The following is a 9560-nucleotide window of genomic DNA, read 5'->3' as shown; positions in this document are numbered from 1 at the left end:
AAAATCAGGTTCTGCATTTAGGACACTTTCAAAGACAAAGCTGTGTGATGCCCTGAAGACCTTTACCAGAGTCAAAAACCACGATCATGTCTGTAAGCCGGGTCACAGCAGGAGCATGATGTATGATAATGATTCACAAAGGATTAGAGCAAAAATGGACGATGTCTTAAAATAAAAGTTATGGTCTTGCTACTATGTAAAAGGTTGGGGGGGGGGGGGGGGGGGGGGGGGGGGGGGGGGGGGGGTTTCACGTGTCTGTGCCCACTCTATCATACTCTATCCATGACCTATCCATGTATATTTACCTACGGAGTGAATTTGAGCTTTCTGTTCATATACAGTATATGTCATTGTTTCAAATGCTCCTCACTCAGGTTAAATTGACGGTGCTCTGCTCCCTGCTCCACTCCAACTCCATCCTCTACACAGTCCTATCCATACAAGTGTAGTCTGTTCTTAAAGATTAGATTCTTTTAAAGTAATAGTCACGATGTAAAATAGAATTCACTACCCAGTTACATTAAAAATACCCTTACAAATCTTGCCAGTCATCAGAAAAGATCTGAGACCTTCAACATTCGACAGATGGCAGTGCTCTAATACTGCCATCTGATGGCCGTTTACACAAACACACCACATTCAATCACTAACTCACATATATATTGTATACAGGTCACATTTTTTTCTCAGTAAGTAACCAGTAACCTACAAAATATGCAGATGTTACTAGTGTCAATATTACTTCTAAGTCCAGCTGAATCGATGTTATTTCCTGACCTCAGTTCGTGGGTACTGTAGGTCAAATGGGGCTTGTTTTTCTTTTGGAATGATGACGGCCTGTGCAGGGTTTTCCCCTCAGAAACTGATGGAATCGTAGCACCCAAACATAAACACCTTCAGACACTCCACACTGGTGTGTTAACCAGGTATTTGAAGTCGTCTTAACATGTGCAAATTGGACGTAGGCTACTAATGCACATGCCAAACGAGACGTTTTGGTCCAATCCGCCTTCCACACTCTCACACTGTGAGGGTTAATCATCAGCTTTTCTTTTTCATACACTTCTAACAAACACATTTACAGTCCGGCAATTTAGGAAAGAAGTGCTCAGGTCATCATTTATTTGGCAGATAAAGTGGTGCATCATTAGTTATAAATTAATAATACATTTAAACCATGTTTAAATGAGTCTTTTCCTATTTTCCCCATAGCTAGTATGAAATTTGTTCCCTCAGGAATGTCTTCAAAATTTATTAGAAAATTATTAGAAAATTACAGAGCTGTAATGTTCAGTGACTTTGGGGTTTCTTGTGCCAACATTTTTAATTTCTCATTTTTTCTTCTTCTTCTTCTTCTTCTTCTTCTTCTTCTTCTTATTATTATTATTATTATTATTATTATTATTATTATTTTATCATTATTATCTTTTTTTTTTTGGTATTTTAGACCAGTTCAAAGTCAGACAGATTGTTTTATCTTAGAAGGAATCGAGACCAGACAAAATATTGACACCACTGACTGTATTTGTATGATGTTTATTCAGTATGATGTTGTGGATAATACAAAGTTTCCAAAAGGCCATAACAGATAAAGCACAAGTCAATAAGTCAACCAATTCAGGCTCAAACTGATTACATTTGAAAGCAAAATCTTGGATTACCACCTCCATATAAACACTAAAATCAATTCTGTATTGTAGCAAAAATATCAAACATTTTGCAGTATGTGATTTGATAAAGCAACAAACACAGCAGTAACTCTGTCAGACAGGCGGTTGGTTTAAAAGGATTTTTTCATCCACAAACGTCATGATGCCCTGAACCCAGGAGAGATTTGGATCCACACAGATGTTGCGAGACTTGTTTGTCACCAAACTGAAACAAAGAGGTTGAAAATTTTAATGTCATATTGATGATTTGCAGAATTTAAATACAATTAGGATAACAAATAGCTTGGAAAAGTAATTAAGTGAGAGAACACAAGAGAAAACTACTTTATTTTCTGGATGAAGTAATTACAGACAGAATTAGCAAAATAGGTGAAGTGTATTTGCTGTGTCGGAGGTCAATTTTTAAATTGTTATTTCATACTGTATATCAACAGAAAAGGAACATTTAGGGTATGTAGTGTACAGGATGTGTAGAATATACATGTATGTCAGTGAATCATTATGTATTAAAGGTCACTATTACACTTATTTAGGTCAACATATTCAAAACAAAGAAAACTCAGTTTGCAGCACTTACATGACAGCAGACCTTGGGCACCGGTGATCAGTCATGTAGTACGAACTGATGAGGGTTTTCTTCACTCTTCTTGGGTAGTAAGTAAAGCAGCAGTAATCAGGGCCAGTTGCGGCTGAAGAAAAGAATGCCAAGACATCATATTCTCATTACATTACCTGAGAAGTAACACCTATAACACAGAATGTGTTTAAAATTAATATTGAAGGCTTTCTTACAGTTGCAGACCACCAAGGAAAGCAGCGCAGCTCCCAGCATGCACAGCAGAAAGACATGAAGGGTCCTCATGATGACTTGGTATTCCTCTAGAGATGATGGAGATAAACACGAGCACTCTTTAACTGCAGCAAAGGGCTTCTAGACCAAATGTGGTGCGGCGTTATGTTTATCAAGGTAAACTTTTTTTTTTTTTTTTTTTTTTGAGGTGTCACAGGTGTGGAAAGGGGCGGCTGTGGTTTCAAGGGGACTAAAGTTAAAGACAAACTCTTTCCACTCAGCTCGGTTTGAGTGCTGAAATGCAGAGGAAATGCAGTAGTGGTTAGCTCAAAGCATACATACATTCACACACCCACACACACACACATATATATATATATACACACACACGCACACACCACATATACACACATGCAGAACAACAATATAAATGAAACACTTTTGTTTGTGCTCCCATTTTTCGTGATTTGAAATTAAAGATCTAAAACTTTTTCTGAGCACACAAAAGACTTTTCTCTCTAATTGTGTTTGAGAGTCCCACACTGGGGAAAAGTGTCACAGCAGCAAAGTGGACAGCACAGCACGAGAAAGAAAAACTGCAAGATGCCAGTAACAATACTTAAAAAGACAAATAACAGATAATAATACAATATGTACAATTCAATATTCACGAAGATTTACCAAATAACAGCATAAACGATGCATTGCACAGATGGTGTGTGTGTTAGTGAGCAGTTCTCCTTTGCCAGGATATTCCATCCACCTGACAGCTGTGCATTATCAAAATGCTGATTACTCAGCAGGATTATTACAACTATACACTCACCAGCCACTTTATTAGGTACACCTTGCTAGTATTGGGTTGGAGCCCTTTTACCTTCAGAACTGCCTCAATTCTTCGTGGCATAGATTCAACAAGGTGCTGGAAACATCCCTCAGAGAGTCTGGTCCATTTGACATGACAGCATCACACAGTAGCTGCAGATCTGTCGGCTGCACATCCATGATGTGACTCTCCTGTTCCACCACATCCCACAGGTGCTCTGTTGGACTGAGATCTGGTGGCTGTGGAGGCCATTGGAGTTCAGTGAACTCATTGTCATGTTCAAGAAGCCAGTTTGAGATGATTTGAACTTCAGCAACAACACTCAGGTAAGCTGTGGCGTTTAAACGATGCTCAGTGGGTACTAAGGGGCCCAAAGTGTGCCAAGAAAACATCCCCCACACCATTACACCACCAACAGCCTGAACCGTTGACACAAGGCAGGATGGATCCATGCTCTCATGTTGTTGACACCAAATTCTGACCCAACCATCCGAACGTCACAGCAGAAATCGAGACTCATCAGACCAGGGAAGGTTTTTCCAATCTTCTATTGTCCAGTTTTGATGAGCCCCTGTGAACTGTAGCCTCAGTTTCCTGTTCTTAGCTGACAGGAGTGGCCCCCGGTGTGGTCTCCTGCTGCTGTAGCCCCTCTGCTTCAAGGTGTGACGTGTTGTGCGTTCAGAGATGCTCTTCTGCAGACCGTGGTTGTAATGAGTGGTTATTTGAGTTACTGTTGCCTTCCTATCAGCTCGAAGCAGTCTGGCCATTCTCCTCTGACCTCTGGCATCAACAAGGCATTTTCACCCAGAGAACTGCTGCTCACTGGATGTTTTCTCTTCCTCAGACCGTTCTCTGTAAACCCTAGAGATGGTTGGCTGGGAAAATCCCAGTAGATCAGCAGTCCTGGTTGTTCCACACTTCTTCCACTGAGTATTAATGGAGGTCACTGTGCTCATACATAATCCTGTCTCTGAGCTCCAGAGGCAGTTCCTGGTTTTTGCTCTGGTCTGCATTGTCAGCTGTGAGACCTTACGTAGACAGGTGTGTCTTTCCAAATCCTATTCAAACTGAGTTTATCACAGGTGGACTCCAGTCAAGGTGCAGAAGCATCTCAAAGATGATCAAGAGGAACCTGAGCTACATTTCAATTGTTTTAGCACAGTGTCTGGATACTTGTGTTACTGTGATATTTCAGTTTTTCCTTTTTGACAATTTTGCAAAAAATTTCAAAAATTCTGTTTTCTCAGATGTCACATCCTGGCTCAACAACATGTGACAAACAGGCAGATCACACATAAATGTTTAATCAAGTAAGTTACAAAAACAGAACAGGGTGTGTCAGCAGGTCAGTATGTATGTAGTGTCTGTGTGAGTGGATAAGTGGAGGGGAGTGTGTGTGTGTGTGTGTGTGTTGTGTGGATGTGAAACCCAAAAACAAAACAGAGGATGAAGTCAGTCAGCAGGCCAGGAGAAGAAGCTTGCTCAGGTGTGCTGCATCCCTGTCAGGTTCACAGCTCCACCCATCAACTCCCTGGAACAAAGAGAGAACCAGCCAAAACAGGGACAAGATAGAGCTACCCCCGAGTCTGTCACACCGTTTTCTTAAAATCCAGGTGTCCAGTGACAAAAATCCTTCATCTCAATAGATCATTTAGTCAAAAACAACCAAGATCTAAAAAAAAGTGAATTGTAAAAATGCAGCTTAATATTTGATAAAAAGTCCATTTTGACAACCACAACCCTGACCCAAGCAAAGAGGCGATATGACACCGTTGACAGGCAGCCAATGAAATGGACCATTGCCTTTATTAAAATGACAGATTTCTCTAGGTTTGAACATTGATGGAAACACTTGAGATAATGTAAATACACAACTCAAAAAATATATATCTAACGTAAGTCGAGTCGTTTTTAGACATTTTGATGCTGAAAAGTTACATAAGGTCACTAAAAAATCAGTTAAATGTAATTTTTTTCCCCATCAAAGGTGAGCAAAGACACATAGAACAGCTCCTGGTTAAATATGTACAGCTCTTTATTTTAATAAAACCATTGTTTATATACATTTCAAGTGAGATACAGTTGCACGGTGACCCTCTGTTGTCTCCATGGGTGTCTATCAGTCCTCTACAGTTCATGGGTCTCTTGAGGAAAAGAAAAGACAAGGCAACACAAACACAGCCCAAGGAATTAAAAGACATCCAGAAAAATCAAACAGATCATTACTCCACAGCATATTACACTGGTTTAAATTTAGTTTGATTGAATTTGGTTTTCTGACCACCGTGGATCATACAGTGTGTTTTTTGTAATAAAAGGGCCCGAAGCAGGTAGTGTTAGTAGAGCTGAGAGGGGCAATTCATACGTTTAAAACAGACAACCCGTTCAACATAAGCCGACAATGTGAGGCACAACTCAAAGGCTTTACATGTATATGTGTGTAAGATGGACCACAATTACGGTTGGACAGTACAGCAATAAAATGACTCACAGGCAGGTTTGGCATGTGTAACAGATGAGGCCTTTTACTCATCCCTCTTCAGGAGCAAGCATCACCCAGCATCAGACCAACTACACACAAGTTGTTGAAATGGCGCCTTTTTATACTGTGTATCTTCTAATGACCTCGGGAGACTCCACTCACAGGGATCCACTGCCTGCTCACATATTAACACACCTTTCTTTTCTTATATCTATACACACACACATCCTCACACCCTTATATACATATTCATTTCTTCACTACCAAATGAACAAAACCCCACTAAACCACATTACATCTACTACAATAAAATACACACATCTAAACCACCCCACACCAATTTACACTTGGTTACCGCTGTCTGGGGAAGCCTTCTGCCTGAACACCCTGAAGACAAAGAGACTGGTGAGTAGTTAACACACTTTATGCTCCCTCATTGCACCTTCATACACTTATCGAACATACACATTACATCAACCATTACATTTCTTTTGGCTTAGCTCTAAGCTCATTGTTTTATTCATTAAAACATGGCTGCACATTTACTCCCAGTTCAATTCAATTCAATTCAATTTTATTTGTATAGCGCCAAATCATAATATACATTATCTCAAGGCACTTTACAGGGTAAGGTCAAGACCTTACTTTGTTACAGAAAAAAAACCAACAGTTCCCACAAAGAGCAAGCGCTTGGCGACAGGGGGGAGGAAAAACTCCCTTTTAACAGGAAGAAACCTCCAACAGAACCGGGCTCAGGGTGGGCGGCCGTCTGCCTCGACCGGTTGGGTTTAGGAGAAGATAGAAAGAGGGGGAGAGGGAGGAGAGGGGAGAGAAGAGAGAGAGAGAGAGAGAGAGAGAGACCAGGAACAGCTGTCGGTAATGGTGTTATCAATAATAATGATGACAGGTAACAGTGGTTAATAGTAAAGATGAGTAGTGGTGGATCTGGATCCTGCTGCTCCCGAGGCAGAGAGACCTGCAGAATGAGGACAGAGAGAGGGAGAGAGAGGAGAAGCACAAACTACGGGAGAGAAAAAATACAAAGTTAATGGCATGAAGTCATCGAGAGAGAGAGAGGGGGAGAGAGACAGAAATAGGGAGAGAGCGCCCAGTGAATCATGGGAAACCCCCAGCAGTTTAGCTCTATAGCAGCATAACTAAGGGATGGGTCAGGACATACCCGAGCCAGCCCTAACTATAAGCTTTACTAAACAAGACAGTTTTAAGCCTGATCTTAAAGGTAGAGAGGGGGTCTGCCTCCCGAACCCACACTGGGAGCTGGTTCCACAGGAGAGGAGCCTGATAGCTGAAGGCTCTGCCCCCATTCTACTCTTACAAACTCTGGGAACCACAAGTTGACCTGCATTTAGAGAGCGAAGTGTCCTATTGGGAAAATAGGGAACTATAAGCTCTCCAAGGTACGATGGTGCCTGACCATTAATGGCTTTGTAGGTGAGGAGGAGGATTTTAAATTCTATCCTGGATTTTACAGGGAGCCAATGCAGAGAGGCTAACACAGGAGAGATGTGATCCTGTTTCCTCGTTCCTGTCAGTACTCGTGCTGCCGCATTTTGGATCAATTGGAGGCTTTTTACTGAATTTTTGGGACATCCTGACAATAAAGAGTTACAGTAGTCCAGTCTTGAGGTAACAAATGCATGAACTAGCTTTTCAGCATCCTTTAGACATAGAATGGGTCTGATTTTAGCAAAATTGCGCAGGTGGAAGAAGGCTGTCCTAGAGACTTGCTTTATATGTGAAGTAAAGGACAAGTCCTGGTCAAAAATGACACCAAGGTTTCTGACTGTAGCACTGGAGGCCAAGGTGATGTCATCCAGAGTCAGTATATTATCACATAGTGTATCTCTGAGGTGTTTTGGGCCAATTACAATAACTTCAGTTTTGTCTGAATTTAAGAGTAAGAAATTACTGGTCATCCAGGTTTTTATGTCCTTAAGACACACCTGAAGCTTGGCTACCTGGTTAGTCTCACCTGGCTTCATGGATAAGTACAGCTGGGTGTCATCTGCATAACAATGGAAATTCATCTGGCGCCTCCTAATAATGTTTCCCAGAGGGAGCATATATAGACTGAAGAGCATTGGTCCTAGCACCGAACCTTGTGGAACTCCATGACTGACTTCTGTGATGATAACTGGAGTCTATCTGACAGATATGACTTAAACCAGCTTAGTGCGGTTCCTTTGATGCCGACCATATGTTCTAGTCTCTGTAATAAAATCTTATGATCGATGGTGTCAAATGCAGCACTAAGATCTAGTAGGACAAGTACAGAGACAAGTCCATTGTCTGAGGCTATGAGGAGATCATTGGTAACCTTAACCAGAGCTGTTTCTGTGCTATGATGGACTCTAAAACCTGACTGAAAATCTTCAAACAAACCATTTCTGTGCAAATAATCACAGAACTGGTTTGCAACAACCTTCTCAAGGATTTTGGAAATAAAGGGGAGGTTGGATATAGGTCTATAATTGGCTAAAACATCTGGATCAAGAGTAGGCTTTTTAAGTAGACCTTTAATTACTGCAATTTTAAAAGCCTGCGGTACATAACCAGTTGATAAAGATAAGTTAATCAGACTGGATATAGAGGTGTTGATTAAAGGAAAAACTTCTTTGAACAACCTTGTTGGAACGGGGTCAAGAAGACAAGTCGATGGTTTAGATGACGAAACTGTTGAAGTGAGCTCAGTGAGATGTACAGGAGAGAAACAGTCAAAATATAAACCAGTCACAGTGGACAGTACATCTGAACCAGCTGTGGGGAGGAGATGGTGAATTTTTTCTCTAACAGAGACAATTTTATTTGTAAAGAAGCTCATAAAGTCATTACAGCTGAGGGCTAAAGGTATAGATGGATCAACAGAGCTGTGACTGTCTGTCAGCCTGGCTACAGTGCTGAACAGAAACCTGGGATTGTTCTTGTTTTCTTCTATCAATGATGAATAATAGGATGTTCTGGCTTTATGGAGACTTTTTTTATATGCCAATAGGCTGTCTTTCCAAGCCTTTAGAGATTCTTCCAGGTTAGTAGAACGCCACCTTCTTTCTAGCTTCCTTGAATTTAGCTTTAAAGCTCGTGTTTCTGAGTTCCCATGTCCCTCTCTTTCAGGTGGAGCTGCGTGGCCTACACAGCACCCGCCATCCAACCACAATTAAAAAGGACAATAACCAACAAACTTGTGTTCCTGCATGGAATCAATAGCAAGATGGTACTTCACTTTCTTTAAACATGATTATCAGGTAATGCTGCGCGATATCTTAGTGCTTGCTAGCTGGGCTGCTAGCTCATCACGACAATGCTCGGTATGTAACTTCATCTTTGACAGTTACGTAATCACTGGCACCACCCTCACTGGTCAGGATGGAGCAACACTTGGTAACCATGGTGTGTATGTCAGAGAGCTGACGCACCAACAACCTCAAACAGCCACAAAGCCAGAGAGGTGACAGTTTAAGGCCCAGGTGACCACTGACGTGCACGTGCGCTCTGCATGACAGGATGTTCAGAATGAGAACATAAAACCAAACTCTGTTCATGCCACTGTGAATGTGTTAATATCACCTCCTCATCTGTTTTGTTTTGCCGGGGCTGGTGTTTCTCTGGGTCTCTTTTAAAGAGCAAACTAAAAGTGATGAGAAACTGGGGGGGAATCACTGATTTGCTGCAGATGATGCTACAGAACCTCCAGGGAACAGGCTCCACGTTTGACTCTTGGACCTATATACTTGCTTTTAACTATGCGTTTGTGTGCACATTGACTGCTCTGTG

This window comes from Trachinotus anak, unplaced genomic scaffold, assembly GCF_046630095.1.
Source record: "Trachinotus anak isolate AG129_WGS33_773 ecotype Australia unplaced genomic scaffold, CSIRO_AGI_Tana_v1 ptg000005l, whole genome shotgun sequence".
In the NCBI taxonomy this organism is placed as follows: Eukaryota; Metazoa; Chordata; class Actinopteri; order Carangiformes; family Carangidae; genus Trachinotus; species Trachinotus anak.
This window is presented reverse-complemented; position numbering follows the sequence as displayed.